Source organism: Corapipo altera, unplaced genomic scaffold (genome assembly GCF_003945725.1).
Source record: "Corapipo altera isolate COAL_440 unplaced genomic scaffold, ASM394572v1 52b, whole genome shotgun sequence".
NCBI classification, from domain to species: Eukaryota; Metazoa; Chordata; class Aves; order Passeriformes; family Pipridae; genus Corapipo; species Corapipo altera.
In genome coordinates, this window is record NW_020884922.1 from 5605524 (window position 1) to 5628172 (window position 22649).

The 22649-nt window shown below is 38.6% G+C and overlaps 3 long non-coding RNA genes across 6 annotated transcripts; 1 reads left to right on the top strand and 2 right to left on the bottom strand.

The window, feature by feature from the left end:
- The first annotated feature begins 227 nt into the window (after positions 1-227).
- On the top strand, positions 228-22377 carry LOC113953692. 4 transcript variants are annotated; one of them, XR_003529976.1, is made up of 6 exons: positions 228-437; positions 5101-5202; positions 6219-6372; positions 6543-6697; positions 6881-8533; positions 21861-22377. It is a non-coding gene; the product is annotated as an uncharacterized LOC113953692 (long non-coding RNA). The 4 variants fall into 4 exon arrangements; XR_003529975.1 differs by lacking the exon at positions 21861-22377 and having other exon boundaries at positions 6881-12550; XR_003529978.1 differs by lacking the exon at positions 21861-22377 and having other exon boundaries at positions 5117-5202; positions 6881-12550.
- Positions 13877-15359, bottom strand: LOC113953694. The gene is made up of 3 exons (XR_003529979.1): positions 15291-15359; positions 14855-15140; positions 13877-14748 (listed from the first exon to the last, which is right to left on the bottom strand). It is a non-coding gene; the product is annotated as an uncharacterized LOC113953694 (long non-coding RNA).
- LOC113953691 lies at positions 15587-20307 on the bottom strand. The gene is made up of 5 exons (XR_003529974.1): positions 19998-20307; positions 17737-17995; positions 17089-17159; positions 16235-16345; positions 15587-16111 (listed from the first exon to the last, which is right to left on the bottom strand). It is a non-coding gene; the product is annotated as an uncharacterized LOC113953691 (long non-coding RNA).
- Positions 22378-22649: the final 272 nt, after the last annotated feature.

Below are 22649 nucleotides of genomic sequence, written 5' to 3' on the forward strand. Positions count from 1 at the left end.
GACACTGGTTCAAAACTGGTATCACGACAGTAACTATCACATATCCTTGCACTTGAAGGCATTTACCATCATCAAGAAAGGCTGGAGAGGAGCCGCCTCAGCTGATGGGGGGGACCCTCTGCACAGCCTGTGCAGCACAAGGGCAACACAGGGCATCAGGGCCTCTCCCAGTCCTCAGAAGCAAATGAGATCAAGTTAAATAGATCAAATTAAATACATATATCCCTTTTTTAGCCTAAAAGACTTTTCTGCTGGTTTTTCTCAGAGTTTCTACCAAAACCCAGCAGTTTCGGGTGTGCCTGCAGTGCCTCCTGCCAGCCACGGAGCCACAATGTGAGTGGAGCAGCACCTCAGGGTCATCTGTCTGCTCCAGCAACTGAGAGATGTTGCTTTGCTTCAGCACAATGGAGTGGAGTTTTGTAATGAAACCAGCTCTGGTGAGCCAGAGAAGCATTTGTCACATATTCCCTATTTCTAAGTTTTCCTCTCCTTTTGTCCACAATTAAGTGGTGATCAAAATCAAAGCTAATTTAGTAATGTTAAAGATAAGTTGTCCCAAACCCAATTTAAATTAAGGGGAGTTTTCTATTGATTTCATTAATTCATATTGTTGTGGAGGAACACACTGCCAGCAGCTCAGATCAAAATTGCAGATGGGAGAAATAGAAATTTGCTGTTTCTTCTAAAGTCTTGGAGGAGGAGGCCAGTATGTCGATGCAGAGTATTTGAACCTCTCATGGAGCACAGTCCCTCCCTGTCCCTTCAAATTAACTGTGCTTTTGGCCAGTCTTGCCTTAGGTTTCCAGGTGTACATGAGCTTGGGACTAAAAGCAACAGTAAAGGGCCAAACCTTAACATGACTGCTATTTTCTTCACAAACAGAAAGCAAACTTCCTAACCTTTTCTAAAAACCCTTTGTCAGGCTGTGTACTCTTGAAACAAATCAGATGAGGTTTCTATCAACATGCATAATGATTAATTAAGAGGAATAATTTATAGAAATATAGTTCAACTGCAGTTCCTAATCAAATAATCTCTTGTATCAGAACATTTCCCAGACTAATTACCAGATGTGTGGAGTCATTCTCTTTCTACATGCAAATTTGACTTACGAAAATTTCACAGAGCTGAGAAAAAAGGTGCAGGAAAGCAGAGAGGTTCCATCCTCCTACAGACCCAAAGGGGGATGACACTGTAACAGTAAGAGTTGGAAAAATTTGTAGTAGTTTTTAAACTATTTTTCTTCAGGAGAAATTAGTTTTCCAGAAAGTTGGGGGTTCTTTAAGAACACACTTTTGAATGAGAAAAGTATCATCAGTAATTAGTATTCTTTCTTTCTTCCTTCCTTCCTTTCTTTCTTTCTCTCTCTCTCTTTCTTTCTCTCCTTCTCTTTTCTTTTCTTTGGGAGGATATTTTCCCCCTAGGTACCTGAAGAAAAAGTGATGATTACAGTAAGATAAATTTAAGAGGTATTCCCTATCTAGAGACAGTGGTGACATTCCCATAAATCATGGGTAACCCTAACACATTCTTAAAGAGGCTTAGTTGTCATGCATAGGTACGCCTGTTCCCATCATATTTATCTTTCACTCCACAGCTTATAGAAACCTAATTGCTGTCATCAACAATTATTAATCATCCATTTACCCTGCTGAGACATCTAATAAAGCATCGAATACGGAGTTTGAACACTAGAGAGAAGGAGGGAAAATGGAATGCAAATTTTGAAAAGTAAAGGGAAGAAAAATCTCATGTAACATCTGTGCACCACATGTTCATAAATTACAGTGGGCCTGTGAACGTTTCTTCTCTCATCTATATGTCACGCAGATTTAATAGTTCATAATTTCATGAAAAACAACATTATTATGCACCAGGCTTAAAAGGAAGTGTGATCAGCTCTGCAGCAGCACGGCAAGCTGCTTTCCACTGAGGGCAAGCTGTTATACTTCAGCATCTTGTGGTGTCTCTGTTTTTTCCATGCAAATCCCCTTCTTCATGGCAAGACTGAGGTGAAGCTCCACTGAACTGCAGCTTGGGAGGCTGGGCCCGAGTGTGATAACCTGTGACTCTACAAGGAAATTAATGTTTTGCGCTTAGACCACCAAAAAATGTTGTTGGAATGTGAAGGCTCGCCGAGAAACACGTCTCACTCAGAACACAGCCTTTCCATCAGCAGGGTTTTTTAGCTTGAGTAAAAAAAAAAAAAAGAAAATATTACAAAGTTAGCATATTTTACAAATTTTTTATCCAACATTATATTACAGGTGTTGATCTAAATATGTGTGCTTCCATCTACTGAACTGAGACAAGCCAAGGGTGTACAAAGGAATATGTAGTTAACCAGGTTTGCTTTTCCCTTTTATTTCTGGTGAAATGTATCCACCTCTGCGTAAAATCTATGTGAATCATTAAATCCCCGGTCTTGGAATGACTGTACACCCACAAGAAAAATCCAGCTATTGCATCTTGTAAACATTTATTCCAAGATGTGGAGGAAGAAAGTGGTGATTTAGATGCAGAGCTAGGAGCAGAAGAGCGAGGGAGAGAGACAAGTCTGATGAAAGGAAATCGTGCTTTTATATTATCTCCCATTCTTAAAATAACCTTCTTCTCCACCAAAATGATGACATCCTGAGGAAGAGGTAGAGGTTATAAATATGCAAGGGTTTTCCCCACATAGATATGGTTAACTAGCAATAAACAAATTGGAGACTACAAGCATTCCAGGAATAGTGTGCTAAGCACACTAGCAATAGTTTGACTCCTCACAGCCTAAAACATTTAAATTTAATTTAGTTGTAATATACAAATTTAGAATCTTGTTCAAGAAAAATGCAACTTGGAAACAGTTTCTGGCTTGAGAAATTTGCATCATTTCTCTTTTTCTGCAGATGATTGTTCTGATTTAGGAAACAATAAAAAAGATGTAAGGGACTCCAGACCCAATTTGAAGCATTTCAGATTGCTATTCCAAAGAGAGCACAAAGGCACTGTCTTCCTCTTCTTAAGTCTTCATTTAACAAGGTGCTTTAGCACAAGCTTATAGAATGATTTAAGTAGGAATTTTGTTAAATTTGGTAGGAAATTTTGTTGCGGTAATCAAATCCTTGCAGGGGATTGATTTCTGTGTGATCAAATTACTTTTTTAAATCACAGCCTCATATTTCTCATCTGAAACCTTGAGACAGCTACTGAATTTTACAAAAGACCATTAATGGCAGTGCAGGGCAGGCAGTGCCTCTCTGGCATGAAGATGACTTTCCTGGCTGACTTCTCCAAAGGAATTCTGAACCTGCCAGAGAGTTTAACTGGGTACTGCATGCGTTGAACTTTCAGAGCAAGCAAACCCCGTGGATCTGCCCAGGAGCCACCAGCCAATGAACTGACTCCCCCAAACCAAGTTAAAACAGGAGTCAGATGTTGGAACCACCTTGTTGGAAATTGTGTTTGTCTGCAGCTGCACAGCAGAGTACTTCCAGTTGCTCCAAATACACATGTAATGCATTTTTGTATAGGAATTAAGAAAAACTGTGAGCCCAAAATGCCTTAGCAGGCCAAATTTCAGGTTTAAAGGTCATGGTAATTGTCAGAACACATAATAACATTTTTGATTTGTCTTTTTCAAGGATAGAAAACACAGTGGCCATGTTTTCATAATGAGCAAAGCGAGACTGTAGTGTTTCTGTTTACTCAGCAGGAACAGTTTTCCTGTCTCTCTCTTTCCACTGTACTGTTGACAGGTGAGCTGGGATGATGCTGTCTTGCAGACCTGCTGTCTCCTCACCCTCCAAAATGTTCGATTCTGGGGTAGATGTCCTGTGAGTGTGCGAAATGAAACCTTTTTTTTTTTATCCTGGGAAAATGGAGAGTAGAGATCAGCTCTGCAGTGAGCATGAAGAACTTCTGACTCATACCTAATTTTATCTTATCTAAAGCTTGTTGATCTTAGGAGAATCCTAAGCATATGGTACCAGGAGACCTATAAGATGGGAACTGTGTGTTCGGGAAACTGATTTCAAATAGGAAACAGAAGCTCAGTGATACAAGTGCACCAGAGATAAAACAGGATGGGAAAATACACACCTTCCTGGATATGACTTTGTTCCCAGTTGAACTCCAGGTACGAGAAGGAGTTTTGTAGTCTTTGACTGACTGCAGCCCAGACAATTCCTTCTGCTGCTGGACAACCTGGCCCTCTTGTCAGCACTGGGAGAAGGATGCAGCCAGAAAGAATTTACCACAGAGGAGATGATATGTGTGGGGAAAACACGAAGCAATTCATCTGTTCTGATTTTGTTGGGGGGGGACTGCAATGATGCATCTTGCATGGATAATATGGCTGAAAGTACTTTACACGGAAAATCCTGAGCAGAGCCTGTGTGAAGCATGAACTTACTGTAATGGGGTGAGCTGCCTGTAAAATGGAGTTCTGAATATCCTTTCACATACTGCCTGTGCTATAACTCCAGAGAAATTCATACCTGTTGCTGCTGATGTGTCACAAGGTGGCTTTGCCTCAAAAGGATTTTGAATTGCTTTGTGTCCTGCAGCTGCAAGTCTAGCCAGGAGAACATGGTGACTCCTGGGATGTTCTGTGCTGGGAAGGCTCTATGGGAGACTGAAAGATTGCAGGTGTAATCACAAGTGGTCAAATCAACAAGTAAGGTGAGAAGCATTTAGTCCATCCCTTAAAAGGATAAAATGTTTCTTTGCAGCCATGGAAATGAAACAAGGATCAGCTTAATACCTGAACACTTGTATCCTAAGCTAAAATGCACGAAGAAATCAATGTTTCATTGCACCTCTGTAAGATAGGACAGGGAGATGAGTGATCGGCACTGAGGTCTTGGTACCTCGGTGTGGTGGAATCCAAAGATCCATCCAAGGCAAAGCTTTAATTTTCTAGCAGTGGAAACCAGCATTTTGGAATCTCAGAATGGAATTTTGTCATTGTACCCCAAACAGGTAAAAGGAGTTTCCCAGCAAAAAAGAAAAAACAAACATTAATTTTATTTTATGTTACAATATTTTTTTTTATGTATTTTATCATTTTATACAATTCTGCAGGAAGTAAAAGTGAATAATGTCAATTTACAGGAATTCATATTTCCAGATAAATAATAAAGGAAAAGTGGATGTTTCTACCTCTTGATTCTGAGACTAACAGCTAAGCTTATTTCCTGATTAGTCCCTATACAAGTGAGTATATGTGAGAATTTTTTCACAAAATTTTTTTTATTAAAATGTTGCTTTGGATTATACTGAAATACTTCCTTTAAATTTTATTTTGATGAAAAAGATATTGAAAGTATTGTAAAATTTAATTTAAATGATGAACATAATTCTTGCATTGTATTATATTAATTTTAATTTTTCTAAAATTTTTATTTTTGCTTTATTTAGGTATAGTAATGTTAATATGTATTATGCACATGCAATATCCATGTGTCCAGCTGCTTCATTATCAAACATAAGGTCTTTTGGCTTAGAAAGGAAATAAAAGATGTTTCAGTGAAAATCTTATGTGAGCTTAATTATGATATCTTTAAGGATTCTGAAAATGGAAAGTAACTCCTTTTTAATAAGGCATAATAAAATAATGTAAAATAAAATACCAAATAGAACATCACAAAATACTATCTTGAAACCCTCTAAATGACAGCTTTCTAGCATGCAAGCAACTGATTTGGAAATACATGTTTTGTGGATTTTTGTCCAAATTGAGTTTTTCCCAGATATACCAGTGTTAACAAAACAGTATTTAGTTTTATGTGAGCTTTAGTAGACAAATTCATTTCTGAAATTCTAAATAGAAATTGGAAAGACTCAGCTTTTTCTTCAGTCTCATTAGGTAGTTTAGAAAAAGTTAATTTACTTCTGCCTCTTGTGATTTAACTGCTTGATCTTCCCATCAAAACGACTGCAGCACTACCAAATTTGACAGTGCTGTGTGCTGAGTGAGGATTTGGGGTTTAGAAGAAATCCCTAGAAGGGGCTGGGATGCTGAGACAGATGTGTTTTCCCAGAACACATTTTTCTTTACTTGGAAAAGGTAAAACACCTGAAGAAAATAAAACTCAAGATTTTGAAGACATCTTGTCTAGGACTTACCTGATTTTATTGTTCATCCTGCATTTTTTTGTTTACTTTTTTTTAGAGCCTCCATTGATTTTAACAAAATTAAGTTTATGACATATAAACATATCTACCTATAGGCTGCAGCCGTGTTCCAGCTTTATGTGATTGGGGCATCTGAAGAAGGCTCAAGAGGAGTGGCAGAGGTGCCTGGAGTATTGAATCTTGCAGTTCAGTGAACACGTGGTAGAAACAGTAGTGGAGGAGGGTTGAACTGACTCATACATAGATCAGGTGTGTGTTAGTTTTGAATGTTTGTGTCAGTACTGGCAGGTGGTGCTTTGGGAGCAGGGCTGCAGCAGCAGCAGCAGCAGAGACAGTTCAGAGGCTGCACTTGTCAGGTTTTAGCTGGTATCTCTTGCTGGTGGTACCTCCCATGCATGTCTGGCTGCTTCCCCTCCCAGGGTCACAGTCTGGTGCTTGCCAAAGGAGATAAGCTTCCTCATCTGCGTTTTGAGTGCAAGCACATGCTGAAAGTGGGAGGAGGGTTTTGCTGAGATGACAGAAGCATATGTGCAGATAATGTCTATTCTTGCGTCTCTTCTGCAAAATACCAGTGGTGAGTGGTGGTAACTGAAATAAAAAAAAAAAAAAAAAAAGAAACCAAACCAATGGAAACAGTGAGAGTGATAGATAAACTCAGTTTTGTATGACAACAGTTGTTATCAAGTTACTGTAACAGGATAGTTTTGCCTTGTGGAATTGCTTTTCATATCAGCTCTCTCTTTGTCTTGTCTTTCAGATCAAGAAAATACTGGAGCTTGCACTGTGGATTGTTACATTTATGGAATTGAGAAGAAGGATAAAAATGTAGGTAAAATGATAAAAAAGTCAAGAAGGGGAGAGAGCAAAGATCTGCTTGCGAGCCTTTACCTTGAAGACATGGCCATGCGTGCCAGAGGGGTGAAAGGAATCCATCCCTTGGAGAAGGCAGGATGGCAAGAAGCTCTTTTCAACCCCTGGATGTTCAGCACACAAATCCCTGAGAAGGCCAGGATTTCTTGAGAATACTTTCTTCCATTAATTTTTACAGCAAATAAAGTAGTTGAAGAATGTGGAAATACTTGGTAGAAGACGTGGGTATGGTGCCAGGTACAGAAAGCAAACTGTAAATTTGTTAAAACTTTTTCCTTACATTTTAGCTTTGTCCTGAAGATTAGTTAGCTAGTGAACAGAAAATAAGTGTAATAGAAAGTAAAGCAGAAAGAGGCCACACTTAACATCACAGAGTAAGACTTTTTTCTCATTGGTATTTCAAGTTGGATCCTCAAATCCTTTTTCCAGACTCTATAGCAAATAACCATATCAGAGGAAGAAAGATAAATGTGACTATAATGTGCAGGCAAAACTGTGCATAGCTCATGCATAAAAGGATTGTGGATTTTGAGGTCTACTAAATCAGTTGAGTTTTATTGCAATATGTTTCTTTGGTTCATTTGTTCAGAAAGAGAGCATATATTAAATATGAAGACAATATATCTGGGATAATAATGATTTTATTAGTTAAGAAAGCAAGGAAACTATGTAATACCCTAGTATTCCTTTATCTGCTTATCCAGTGCTAGTGTAATACATCTTCCTTCTTTAGCCAGGATTCTAAATGAATGACAGTCCCAGTAAATTATTGAGGTCCTTCTGCCCACTTTATAAAGGTTACATCATCCAACAAAGATTAAAAAAATAATAAATGACTCAGGTGGACAATGAAATTCTAAATTTCAAGTATGAAATGGCTACCCTCATTCATTTAAATTGTACCATGAATTGACTTTTTACTTTTAAGACAAAATTTAATTCAAAACAAATTTATAGCACTTTCCCTGTAGAAAATTTGCTGCAGGAAAGGCCTGAGTTTACTGAATAAATAAAATCCCACACCCCTAAATATATAAAGCATTAATGCAAGATATCTTCATATTGATCTGCTGCCAAACAGTCATGATGGCTTATTTCTTTTTGTCTAAAGTGTAAGTTTTTAAGCCATCAGCTGACAGTATTTTTCTTTATTGACTTGGGTTGGACTGTGCTCACTTACTATGGGTGGACATTAAACATTTAGTTTGAATACATTGAAGAGACTTAAAAAAGCCTTCCAGATATCCCAGCTTTCAAAAATTCCCATCTCTCATTAAAGATATGCCAAAGCACAGTTTTAATTAATAGCCCTGAGTGATTTTTTTTAATGTCAAGATTTTAAAAGAAGAATGAATTAGTAGAAGCTTTGAACAAACTTTTCAGTAATTTAATTTTTTTACATTTAATGTTTAATATAAATTTTATGTTGAAGAGCAGTTCTGTCCCATACTGCCTGTGTGCCTGCTTTCTGTTGCTGTAGTACAGCTACTGGACACCAAACTGTGGAGCTCCCAGATGCTGTGTAACCTGTTTAGGAGAGGTGAGCTCATTCCCGTGGTTTCACGAGTCCCTTCAGAGAGGCTTTCTGTCACTCGTACAAACGGAGGCAGGTGTCCTGAGGTCTTTCTCATGACTAGAGAACTTTTTCAGAGATTTTCCCATGCAGGAATTCATGGCACAGGCAGAGATTTGAGAGTTGTGTGGGAAGAAGTTGCCAGCCTGGCTCCCGAGCTTGGGTCCACTGCTAGTGGCAGGTGTTCCTTCCAGCAGTGCCGCGCGGTGGCACATCCGTGTCACTCAGAGAGTGCCTGTGCGCGGAGGAGGACTGTGGGAGGAAACACCTGCTCAGCCATTTGAGCTGTGCCTCATGCCAAGCCACGTGGAGCTGTCAGTGGCTTTGTAATGCATTTGATCTGTGCTGTGTACTCACAAATATTGCTGCTGTCTGGGCTGGATTTAATTTTGGGGGGATTGAAAGAAAGTACCTTGGGAAGGACTGTATGAGGAGAAGACACATAAACCTTTCTTCCTGACTCAACTTTGTTATTTTCACAAATGTGGAACACATTTGGTCGGTATCCCATTGATTTGTTTACTGCTTTTGTGTCCCACATTTGCGGAGGCTTTCCAAACATAGATACTTCTCTCATCTGGCCTGGCTCTGACTACTGCACAGAAACCCCTGGATAGGTGGGTGGAGTACACGTCCAGGGCATTTTGGGTGGGCGTGAAAGGGAACACAGTGAACTTTTAAAGTAACCTAGCCTGTACTTTCAGGCTTGCCTGTGGCTCAAGTGTAAAAATTATGGGATTTGTTTGGGAAGTGATGTTAGACAGTATCAGCTCTAAGTGCTTACCTTGGTTGTGCACAGCTCACTCTTTACATGATCTGCCCCTGGATGTGGAATATTACAGCACTGTTACGAATTATTTTGTCTGTGTGCTTTGGAAAGTATGCAGTATGGCTCGCTTTCAAACATCACTTCTGTTATAAAAATCAGTGGCTCCTACAGTGACCTGAAACTAGTCAGGTAGGATTTTAAAGAGCAAAGAATTTCACAGATGGCTGATTTGTTTCTTCATTTTGGTATGTGGAAATAGTTCTGTGTTTCAAAAAAATATTTCCCCCTTGCATTTTAGATAAGACTATTACTAGTTTTTCATATAAACACAGTTCCCAGTTTGGGTGGGATGTATTTCAGTCAAATAAAACTGAAAGAAGGAAGAAACCCATCCTCTCAGCTCAGCCTTTTTCCAACCAGAGCCCTCTCCCACGAGTCTTCCTGCTAACCATCATTTCAGCTGGTCTTGCCCTCTTCAAATACGCTGAGGAGTTAAGTACAATCTAGCTCCACTGCCCTAACACCTGACATATCTGCCAGAAGGGCTGGGAGGTCTAAAGAGGGTATTTTTTTCCCTATGTATAACCTGAGGCCTTGTGTACAGACCCTGTTGTACTGTAGTCTTTCAGAAATGGATTGACTTCACTGAAATGCCTCTGCAATGGCCCAGAAGAAGACACTTCCCCAGAAGCAGTTGCCTAGCATGCATCATTCTTGGCAGTATCTGCAAATAAACTTCTTGTAATTGATTTAATAATTTTCAAATAAAAAAATTATGATAGCTGCGGACAGCTATAAATAACAGAAATGAAACACATTATTTGCACTGCGCCTTCACATGCACTTGTTTAGCTCTTTCTGCTGTTAAGTTAAAACATCTGTTTCTATGGAAGTGGAGCATTCCATGCAACAAACACAGCACTGGAAGTGACCCACATATTAAATGACAACATTTGACAAATTCTAGCAGTTGATTACCGGGGAGGAGTAGACTGTGGTTATAATCAGAGTAAACCAAAAAAATGTGTACCTTTATAAACCTAGAGTTTAAATGAAACATCTGTACTAAATCATGTTTGTAGAACAGCACTGTAGCCAACTACCAGACCATATGATAATGGGGTGTTTTTAACGATCCCTATTTCCATCGCATCCTCCAAATCAGATCCAGACTGTGCCCACTGGCATGAATTCTGCTGGAAACCAATTGGGATAGTGTCAGGCTACAGTGAATATTGTAAGTTTAGATACAGATACCCATAAAATTTAGTGATTCCAATGCCTTATGGAGATTATAAGCACAGGTAGAAACTCAGGTGAATATTAGCAGTAGTTTTGTAGGCTACAGACTTTTCCAGTCATGTTTTAACCCCTGGAAGTGGGGGATATGTTGCAGTGACTGTGGAATCTTATTTGTAAGGAAATATGAGTGTATAGCAAGAAAGTGAGTATTAGAATTACAGCAGTGGGTCAGCTGGTGATAAACTAAGAGTACTGAGTCTGGCACCAAACCCAGGTTTGGCAGCTCGCTTAAACATAATTCTTTGGGTCTGTAAAACAGGTATGCAAAAGTCAAGTAAGTACAACTGTCTTTGAGTGCTTTCCATTGCTGTTAAGTTGATACAAGGCAAAAGAAAACTAGTTTAGTCTAGCTCTTTGTGTAGATCCTTAAACTGATGTTCATTAATAGCATCTGAACATACACATTTCGTTATTACTGCAGAATATTCTGTGAATTAATTAAAAAACACAAGCAAATGCCCAAACTTTGTATTAGCTCTACATAGTCACTACAATCTTTCAAAAATGGGAAGAAAAAAAAAGCAAACCCACTCTGTAACTGAACTACACTTTTAGTTTTAGGTGGCCTACAGTAGAAAAATTGCTGTTGTGTTACATAATTCATAATTATGTTCATAATTCCTTGACCAAAATGAGTGATGTTTAATAAAACTGAAATATTAAAAGAGTGAAATATTTCTGAAGAGATGATCTAGAAATAGTAGTTAATTTGGATATGTAAGGTTCTCATTTGGAACAAGTAGATGAGTGCTGTTTGGCAGGAATAAAAGGACAGGCTACATTAATAGGGAGCAAATAATACAATGAGTGGTAGTGTCTAAATTTAGCATTAGCAGGACATACCAAAAATACTATAATAATCAAAGTATCTCATTTATTAGAGCTAACCTGTCAGGGCATTATGTCCATCAGGAGTTAATGGAATTCTTATTTAACAGAGTCACAGAATGGTTTGGGTTGGAAGGGATCTTGAAGATCACCTAGTTCCAACCTCCTTGCCAAGGGCAGAGACAACTTTGACCACTCAAAGCCCATCCAGCCTGGCCTTGAATGATTCCAGGGGTGGGGCATCCACAACTCCTCTGGGCAACCCATTCCAGAGCCTCACCTCTCTCACAGTAAAGAATTTCTTCTTACTACCTAATGTAAGCCTATTCTCTTTCAGCCTAAAGCCATTTCCCCTTGTCCTGTCAGTACATGTCCTTGAAAAAAGTCTCTCTTCTTTTCTGTTGTAAGCTCCCTTCAGGTACTGGAAGGCTGCCATAAGGACAAGGGACAAGTTTTTAAGATAACATGCAAGTTGTAAAATGGGGGGTTAGGGAAAAATCTATACAGTATTCATTTAAAATATAAAGTTGATGAATTTTGATGGTCCGATACTTCATCTTAAACATTCTATTTAATTTTGCAAATAGTGAATGAGAAGCTTAATTACTTAGACCACTGCCATGGTGGAAATTGTGACTGGTAGGCTACTGAATTCTAGAATAACAACAGGAAAGTGGACAACCAGTGTCACCAAAGTGCTTAAATACACAAGAAATTCTGAAATAAAAACTTTAATTACTTTAATCTAAACACAAAACTGTGAGGTGGGGAGATGCAGTGTGGGGAAATGTTAAAGCTCAAAAGACTTAGAAATACCAGATCATCTTTGCGTTTATATTTTATTAAAACTTTTTCACAGATTTCTAAATGTTATTGTTACAAGAGACTATTAGATCATCTTGCCTGACTTGATCTTGCATAAAAGCAATGTCTAGAATGTCTAGAGAACCTCTGAGAGGGCTTTTCCTCATTTGATACTGTGTAACTAATAACATACAGTGCCTTTACACAAAATTAAATGCTGTGTCATATAGATACTTAATGAAATAATTCTCACAATATATTTTGTGCACACCCATTTTGATGATGATGTTTATTTCAAAATCTAGTGCAAAAGTATTTACCTGAGTTTCAGTTCAACTGGTTTGCTTGTGGTCATAGCATTCAACAAATAAAACTGCTTAATCAGGACCGTCTAAATTTTCCTTAGTTTTTGGCCTCTTTCAGTATCAGGCCATCAGTATCTATTTCAGTGTATTACTTTCTCTGCCATTTATATAGGCACAGATGAACTGTTGTATAAAGTTGAAAAAATATCTCTGAACTTGCCAACACCAGTGTCTCATTTCTCAAGCCTAACCTTCTGGTTTGGAAGATTTTTACAATGGTTGTATGTCTGACTAATGAAAGTAGTCAGCTTAATCTGCCTCGTCAAGTACGTTACTAACTAAAGTTCTACTTATATTGAGGAAGAGTGTTAGTAATTGATGAAATCATTCCAAATTTTATATAAAGGTAGTTTCAGAGGGTTTTTCTACACCACAGTGTGGAGGCTGCAAGTTACACACTATGCTTCATCAGTCATGAACAGAAGAGCTTTACATGAACAGTAAATAACAGCTAAATTAAAGGGAAGGGGTATTTTGTCCAGATAAATTTTAAGACACCTTTCTTAAAAATATGTTAGGCAGATATTCTCTCGACAAATGCAGCTACATCTTAAACTCATGACTTTTAGAACTCTCTGGTATTAAACTCACTCCAGCAGAAAAATTTTGACTCTTGTAAAGTCAGTGAGCATGACCACTACCATTTTGTAACTCTATTGCATTTTTCTTCTGGTATCATGTACCATTATTTAATTCTACTTTACCATTTGTATGCTGTGTGGGATCCTGACTGTATGGCATGACAGCTGAAAGTCTGGCACACATTCTTGACAGCTGTTTTGAAGTGAAGGCTGAGATGCGTGCTACGTCTGGAGGTGCTGAGGTTTGAGTGCAGACAGTCAAAAAGTCCAGTTTCTCTTTAGGGATGACTGGGATAGATTTACAATATCTAAGCTCTCACTCAGGAAGGGGACTTCATAAGAATCTACTCAGCCAGATGCTGTTGCAAAACCAAAGCCAAAGACTATGGCACATTTTGTGATACTACAGAATAAGTTAAATAAAACCAAATTAAGTATTACATTAGAGAACTCCTGAACATTGCCTATACTACCCTGAAATGGCAGCCAAAAGGTGTATATTCTCTGTCTCATTTTCTTCTAATTTTTAAGATGTACTTTTGTTTAATTTTACTGTATGTCAATGTAAAGTTGAATCTAGACTTCATAACAAACTTTGTGGATGACTGGAGAATTGCTAAAATGGTAATACTATCAACCCCCAAAAAATCAAGTCTAATTAAGATGCAGTATGTCTTAAAGAAGTAGAGTAGAAGGGAAGGGAGTTGGCAAATTGGTTTTTTAAACTTGGTTGGTTGACATTTTTGTTCTGGGAAAAGGATGATCCTAATATGATTGATTTCATGTTCTGTCCAGCCAAAATTTCTTAATGCACACATTTGTGTCACATAAAACTAGTACATTCTTATAGTTACGAGAAATCTTAAATTTGTAATGACATTATAAAAACACAATCAATGTTGCCTAATTTCAGAGCAAAGTAGAAATTCACTTTTTACACTTGCATATTTCAAAAATAAAGGTGCCCAAGTTCTTCTACACACTGTAGCCTTCAAGGAGTGATGCATTTTTGGAAATGCAGACCTTCCACCAGCAACACATTCCTGAGAGTAGTACTTCCCACATATTTCTGATTTCTATTTATCAATCCAGAATGTTCCTCCTAAACTAAAAGTATCATGGGTATGTTATAATGTGTGAGAAGGTGATAGGATTGGCTGGAAAGGTGACTGCTTTAGTTATTGACATTTCCTTGATTCTTTCCTAAATATTTTCAGCCTTCTGGGTTTTGGAGACAGAGTGCTTCCAATGAACTGAGTGCCAGCCTTGAATACTGAATACATCTCTGAAGCAAAAGCGGGGTCGGTGGGGAGCTGAGAATCATTCATGTCCGCACTATATCCTTCTTCAAGGCTGTATTGTGCCACATAACAACAGTCTGACCTCACTGTACCATATTATTCAAGGTGGATGGAGTGTTCCCCAACTCTGCACAGTTCCACAAATCCCCTTTTGAGCAGAGGATCTGGCATCAAGATGCCCCTTTTTTCTTCAGCACACATCAGTGCCCAGGACAGTGAAGCTTAACAGGGTCTGGAAGGAAGAATAGAACATTTGATAAAGCCAGTTAGGAATGCACTTGGGATGCACTTAGAAGATTTGGTGATGGTCATTACAGAAAATCCAGACTTGTCTTCACCATTGTGCTTAAAGTGGTGATTCCTATTGAGTGCTTCCTTCTGTGCCTGCAACAGAGCATATTCTTGTTCAAGCACAGCATCGTACTCATTCTTCAATTCCAGTTTCAAGGCTGTATTTTCATTTGAAGCCAGTGGGATTGTATCATGGAAATGCAGGAATCCTTGCCAAAATCAGCCAACTAAGAACAGGTGCTCATCAAAATAAACTTCCCCTGCTGTCATATTTTGAGAGGTTCAGTAGAGCCTAGGACAGCCTGAGAGCACTACAACTCCTTGTTGAAGGCCCTGTAGCAAATAGAAGTACAAAATGTAAGTGTTTAGATTTTTGGGGTTAAATCCCATCCAGATCATTGCAGTACACAGAAATGTGCAACCTCAAAAGAAAGACTTTCTCCATCTGAAATAAAACATTAGTGTTGTTGTTGAAGTACTCACTTTCCTGAAGCAAGCTCCATCATTAGATGGTCTTTGTTGAGTTCTGACACTCAATCTAATCAATCTATATTAAAGAAGTAGAAAAAGAACTTGACTTTAGCTTTTGGGAAAATTACATATTTAAAGGATTTGAATATCAGCCACAGAATGATTTTACATGAAGTGAAAGCTACTGTTAGGAAAAGAAAACGAAGAAAATATCAAAGCTACTTAGTCAGCTCCATTTTTCTCTTAAGAAGAGAAAACTTGACCATAAAAAAGTTATTGTTTGTTAGATGAGAGACCTGTACATTCCTGATTGTTCTCTTATATTTAAGAAACCTTTCTTCTTATTCACATTAATATCAGAGAAAGTTTAAATTACAATTTTACCTCTATGAAATGTTAATTTTCTGTTTTCCCCCATCCAGAATAGGTTTGAGAGACTGTGTAGTATTTCAAACTTGTAGGAGCTAGTGAGGTTTTACTTGCAGAATCAATGGCCAAACAATGGTTGGGTGGTCTAGGGTTTTCTCTGCACCCAGATGTTATATGGTTTCAAGAACTTCTGTGGTTCAATATGAATATTTAGTGTTTTTTTTATTCTGTGCACTAAATCATTATTACATATTATTCAAATCATTATTACATATTATTCAGGGAGTAATGGAAAACTGTTAGCTTCAGCATGGTATAATAATACAATGAAAGCCTGAATTATAATTTTTTTGACATTTAAAATATCACTGCACATTTTTAATTGGAAAAAAAAAATAATTATTGTTAGCTCTATCAGTTGCTCTCATGGTCCTGTACATTAAGTCTTGAGAAAAATTTGCCATCTGAAACATAAATTGAAAGGAAAATTTGTGTCTGAATTAACAGATGACCTTGTGATTTCTCCAGCTCCTCATTAGATTCCTGTAAGTACTGAGGGCACTGTCTTCTGAGTGCCAAGTACCCACCTATACTGAAGTTCTCACCTATACTGAAGCTCTCACTCCAAATCAGTTCAGGGAGCCAGAGTAACATCAGTGTGTCTGACATTCCTATTCTACAGTCTGATACCTCCACCTCTGTTTAAAGAAAGAAAGGGAAAAAGAAGCAGTGTAGAGTGCATGCCAGTCTCTTCTGTTGCTAGTTTAGTCTTTCTTTCTAGGGATGACTTTTCTCTTGGTAAAATAACAGGACTAGGAGAAGAGCAGATCAGTGCAGACATCTAGATCACCCACATATACACACACCAAAATTCACTTTGAAGAATAGTCAGTTCTGGAGCTGGCAGAGATAACACTGCTCACCTGGCTGTTATGCTTCTAACTTTTTAAAGTACATTATTTTTGGTTTCACTCTCTTTTACTTGGTAGTGTCTACAATGTTAGCCTGACACCAAAAAATCCCTTGATTATTCATTGCAGCCTCCAGGAGGCCAGCTGCTACTTCTGCCAGTGAGTCATAGGTATGAGACTTTATTAGGCTTGAGTGCACATGATGCCTTGCTTGGCATAGTCATGGCTGTGTCATGAAAATTAATGACAAAATATTTTTAGATCATTTATTGATTCACTGATTTAATTTAGTCACGCGTTTAAGCATCTCTCTTTCATGTTCTATGTCAATTTTCCTAGTTAGAAAGAATGGACCAGCTTTGCAGAAATACTCAAATCAATCTCTGTACTGATTATAAAAGACTATCTCTATGGGTAGGTCATTAAACAGTTCCTTTACTGAGTAAGGGACTTGGATATTGTAAACCCTTTACAGCAGCTCCAAATGAGAAATTGTGCTTTTCCACTGTATTTTTTCACTCCAGACTCACCAGATGTAGCACACATCATATTTGTAGTTCCAAAACAGCTGTCAACAGTGTGTTCCAAAATCTCAGTTGCCCTGGCATTCAAATGGTATTTCACAAGACATACAAGTGGTAATGTCAAATTAAAGAAACAAACAGCACTACAGAAATATCTAATGGATTGATGGAACAGTAAACAAGATCAGTGGAACTCTTTCCATTTACCAACTCAACTGAAGTATTTATGTAAAGGACTGTCTTTCCCAAAAATGTCTTTCTCCTCTCTTTTTTATAATTTTGGCATTGTTATATACTCCTTTTCTCTTGGTTCTGGTATCACATTATGTTTATTTCTTCTATTCCTATTGCAAAAACTGTATCCTAAGTAGGATTATTTCTTCAGTCATCTACTAAAATCACTTTCTACCTTCCCAGAAACTTATCACATTGGTTAAAACATTAATATTGTGACAACCTACCTTGATTAGGCAAACTTACCAGCATAAGACTATGTTGAAGAGCTGCACTTATGTCATATCTATACAGATATTGTAGGGTGGACCGTGGGATGTGTTGCTGAATACCCTGCAAATCTTGCATTATGTAAATAGAAAAAATTTTGGTAGCTTCAGGTCGTGGAAACATGAACCAAAAATCTGATGGGGATTATACCAGTATTTAAAGTCTTTCAGAGAGCAGGCGCTCACACAGCTCTCTCTGGTCCTCCTGCTTCATGTTTCTGATGTGTTGTGTGTAGTCTGCATTCAGTTTATTGTCCCTCTCCCCCTCATCACTCTTCTGGTGTCAACCAGAAGCCAGCTGGCTGGTCCACTCTTTTTCAACTCAGCATTACTTTGGGGAGTACCAGAATAACACAGAACTCCCTCCAAGAGGCCCAGTGTCTGCCTTTCTCCAATCAGGCTTGAAGGATCTGCCAAAGAATTCAAAGAATATCTTGTTTTACAACCACAGAATGACATACAAAAAATTCTTCCCCTTTGAATGCTAGAGTTGATACTTTTTATCTACAAAGCCTGTAAGACATGGCACAGACATCTCCCATTTTCCTTCCCCTGTTGGGTCTTTGCTGTGTGCACACCATGCAGAGGGAAGTTTGTGCAATACCATCTTAATGTACTTGAGCTCAGCCAAATGCTTCGTGAGGCAGAGACTGAGACCAGGAACGGAGATTTAAGAAAGCAAGCTCTGGAATCACCATTTGTGGAGCCAGACCCTAAGCTGGAGGTACATGAGCAGCTCACTGTGGCTCTAACGGGCAGAGGTGGGTTGAGTGATTGCTTCCCAGTGAAACTCTTAGGAACAAGGAAAATGCTATTTCCAACTGAAGGACTAAGCATTGCCTCATCATGGAGTTCAAGACAAGTCTAAAGCAGCTGAAGAACCATGTTCATAGAGAAGGATAGGAGATGTCTTATATCATGGGTTCCAACTCTTCTGCTGGGTGTTCTTTTCTCCAGCAGTATTCTCATGACTACCACAGCAATAGGTTCAGAATAACTCATGACCAGTTTCCAGTATTGCTTAATATGAACTTTGGAGTGGCCAGGTTAGTTTATGGCTCAGTGCAATCCAGCATGGCTGCAGTACCCAGGAGGGTCTGGTCCTCTCCCACCAAATACTTGGTTCCAGGATCCAATATGTAATATAACACTGTTCAGTTACAGCTGCAAATGGAGCTTGTTACTTTATGATTGTCAATTGTATTTACTTTGAAAAAAGTGTTTTGAGAAGAAAAGTGTCTAAGATAGTTGTGCTACAGCTCATGGTCTTTTGGTGTGGTTTGTGAGAAGAGAGAGGGCCATTCTCAGCCAAGACCCATGTACCAGAAAACTCAGGACAGGGATGGACAGCAGCAGCAGATGAAATGAGCGCACCCTCAGTAAAGTGTTTTAAAATACCTTCTTGCAAGTAGTTAGACCTACTGTGAAAAATTTATAATTCTTTCTCCATTTTCTCCCCTGGTAAAAGCTGTACATAGGTTTTAAGCACTGATAAATAGTAGGGTTTCTGTAATCCCTTAGTCTTGCCTGACTGCTATGTGTATTGTGTGTGGTATGTTATAAGCTGGTTTTCTGATACTGGTTTCCTGTCATTAGTCAAACGTCATTTCATCTGGAGCAATGATTGATTTCCAGATGAAAGGTAAGGGCTCTGAGAAAAAGGACAGGCCAATCATGTTTTCACACTGGTGAAAATCAGGAGAAAATTCAATTCAATATAGTTGTTCTGCATTTACATCAGTGCCAATTCACAGAATCACAGAATCACAGAATATGCTGAGTTGGAAGGGACCCACAAGGATCACTGAGTGCAACTCCTGGCCCTGCACAGGAGCATCCCCAAGAGTCACACCATGTGCCTGAGAGTGTCATCCAGACACTTCTTGAACTCTGTCAGGCTTGGTGCTGTGACCACTTCCCTGGGGAACCCGTTCCAGTAAAGCTAGATACAAATGCATTGTTTTACAGTGGTAATTTTTCACACTAATTAGTGAAAGTGGAATAAAAAGAAGTCCTGTGTTATGTGGGGATGCTCATGAATCAGTATTTCTGGGTTTGTATTAGCTAGCTTTTCAAATTCTTAGAAAATAAATTCTCTCTGATCTTCTACATGATTTAGCAGAGAAAACAGCAGAAGATGACACCTTGGAAAAACCTTTGGACTGGAGATCATGAAAGACACTGTCAGAAATGTTTAGGAGTATGAAAAAAAATACCACGTAAAATATTTGTCTGAACACATCCACAAATCTAATACCTTTAGCCCTTTAATATAGTGGTAAGAGTCAAGGGTCTAGTTAGAAATATTTGTTTAAATACATGGCTTCTTGCCAGATATAGTGATTGCCATATACAGAGAAATGTGAGTGCTTGCTGGGAGGACCCTAGGGTGATCTGAAAGACTCATTTTACCTTCCCATCTGGCACAGGGCTCAGGGGGGTTAAATACATATCCCTGCTGAGCCCAGATCTACCCTGCCCGTGACAGTAACAGCTTTGGTCTGATCAGACTGTCAGTGGTTGTGGTGTCACAGTCACATTCCAGCACCATCATCCTGCACTGAAGAGCAAACTGTTGACAGAAGTCATAGGAGAAAAGGAATATGAGAGGATTAGATCTGATTTGACTGTAGGGACTTTGTATTTAGTTGATTTTTATACCATTTTAAAACTTTCTGTGTTAGAGAAAAGATGTTGAAAGGCAAAAGAATAAATCAGATTCTATGCACGAACTGTTTACTGGAGAGACTGAAATCACTCCTGCTGCAGTTCCCTGTTACAACAGATACTGCAATAAGCCTTTCCAAAGATTTCCCTAGCGTAGGCACCCAAGGGACCGTGGCAGCATATGTGCTTAGTAAGGGTTAATATAGTCTGGCACAGCTAGGAGGGTAATTGAAGAAGAAGACATTGTAGCTATGGCTCCTGGTGAGAAACTACTTTCCTGGAGTGTGCTGGAAGTCATGAGGCCAAAGGCCAAGTGACTTCATTCTTCTCAGAAGAGGCCATGACACACATCCTGGAATGGCACATGGAAATTTCAAAAACATCTTACAGGGGCAGAGGCCTCCTACAAACACCAGTGTGAGCCCCAGGACATTTTTCACTTATGATTGTCAATTTAATAACCTGGCACATCTCTCTGAACAAGTAGGGGACAGATATTCAGCTAATACTTGTAGATAGCCCCAATACAATCACATAGTTTCATGCCTGTCTTTCTATGGCCTTTTTAGATCATAAAACCAGGCTTTTTTACCCACTTAGTGAATTCTAAGTGCCAGCCTGTAGAATCTTGTCTGCTTCTTAATAACCTTGATAAACACACATATCTCTTACGTGAAGGAGGATCTTTTCTTAGAACTGATGTTTTAAGGATTAAGTTACAGAGAAACTGCATTCCATATGGGCAATACAAAATAAAACCAAACACAGCCCAAAGTATAATAATGTCAGAAGAGCAATAATTTGAAATGAGGTGGCTTGTTACAAACTGCAGTCTATTTGGAACAGAAGTCCAATCCTTCTCCCATGTCCTGGAAGGTTCAAAGGTTCAATTAGTTATGGTCAGTACAATGCTGTAAGATGCTCATGTAGTGCTCTGTAAAACAGCAACTCTTTAATTTCCTACCACAAAATGATGCATTTATGCTCGTCTGAAGCACAGAAATTAGGAGCCGCTGGAAAATGTGAGATGGACATCTAGGAGCTTGGGTATTAGTTAAGGTTAACAAGCAATGAGTATATAGTTATGTCTTTCATAACACACCTCTACTTTTAATGAAAACAGGATACTGTAGCAAATCACTGACTTCAGTGGAGTTATTCCACTTTGTACTAATAGAGGATGATGGACATTCTACCTTCTTAACAAAAATACATGTAAATTCATAATCTGATGATTTCTAGGAACAGTAAATGCATTTGTTCTTTCAAAGTCTATCTGTCAGTATGACAATTGCAATAAACCAAGTCAATTACCTAAACATTATGTTATGAGAATGTAATTCATATACATCTACATAAGCATAAAAAAAATAAAGAAAAAAGATAGTAATACAGTACAAGACTCCATCATGTTCATAAAGACCTTCAATGTAATAACTGATTAGCTTTGGAAGGCATAGATGTCCATGCAAATGAAAAGGTTTCTGTTGGCTAAATTCCCGCTTTTTCTTTACAAAACTTTATAACAAAGGCATGACCTAATTTTTCCTCTGATTCATAGTCATCTAATGGCTAATCTGTATAAATCCATTTTCTTTTATTGCTAAGTGTGCTCATTTGCTGGTGATTGACCTGAAGCCGTGGTCCACACTCTTCAAGGAGCTTCCCTTTTAGAGAACAGACAGATGGGAGACGGCTTTGTAAAGTTCGCTGCAAATCTCAGAGCCCCTTTGGGTCCCTTACCTGGGAACAGTTTCATCCATGTGGGAACTTGGCGCCAGGGTGTACCACAGAGGAGAGCCTGGCAGCAGCCTTGTAGGACTGGGGACTGGTTTTTCTGGCTGAAAGGTACAAGGAAATCAAGCTCTCACTGGGAAAGTATTTCTTAGCTCTGGAAAGCCTGGGGGGTTTTTTGTTTATTTATCTGTATATCATGTTACATTCTTCAGAAATGCAATCATATCTAAGCAGAACGAGTCCAGTGTCTTCTTGTGTTATACAGATTTTGATGCTGTATCAGACTTGCAATAAGGTTGGAAAATAGGGTGAAAAAATTGCCTGCAAGTACTTGCTCACCTAGAAGAAAAGTATTGGCAAGTCTGTCATAAAGCAATGTTGCAATGTTTCCAGAAATACAAAAAAGCATTTGTTTTGCCTTGCTAGTGGAGCAGGAGCCCAGCATTGAAAAGCTAATGGGAACCCTCAATGACTGTCAGCTGTTATACTTTGATGACTTCAGTAACAATATAAGGCAGCTGAGGGTTTCCCACATGGGTCCTTGCTCCCTGCTCTGCTACTGACTTATTATATTGACAGTCTCAGCTTACTAATTTGTGAAGAAATGGCCGCAGCAGTGTTTTTTCACAATTAATCAGCAGTTCCCAAAATATTTGAAAA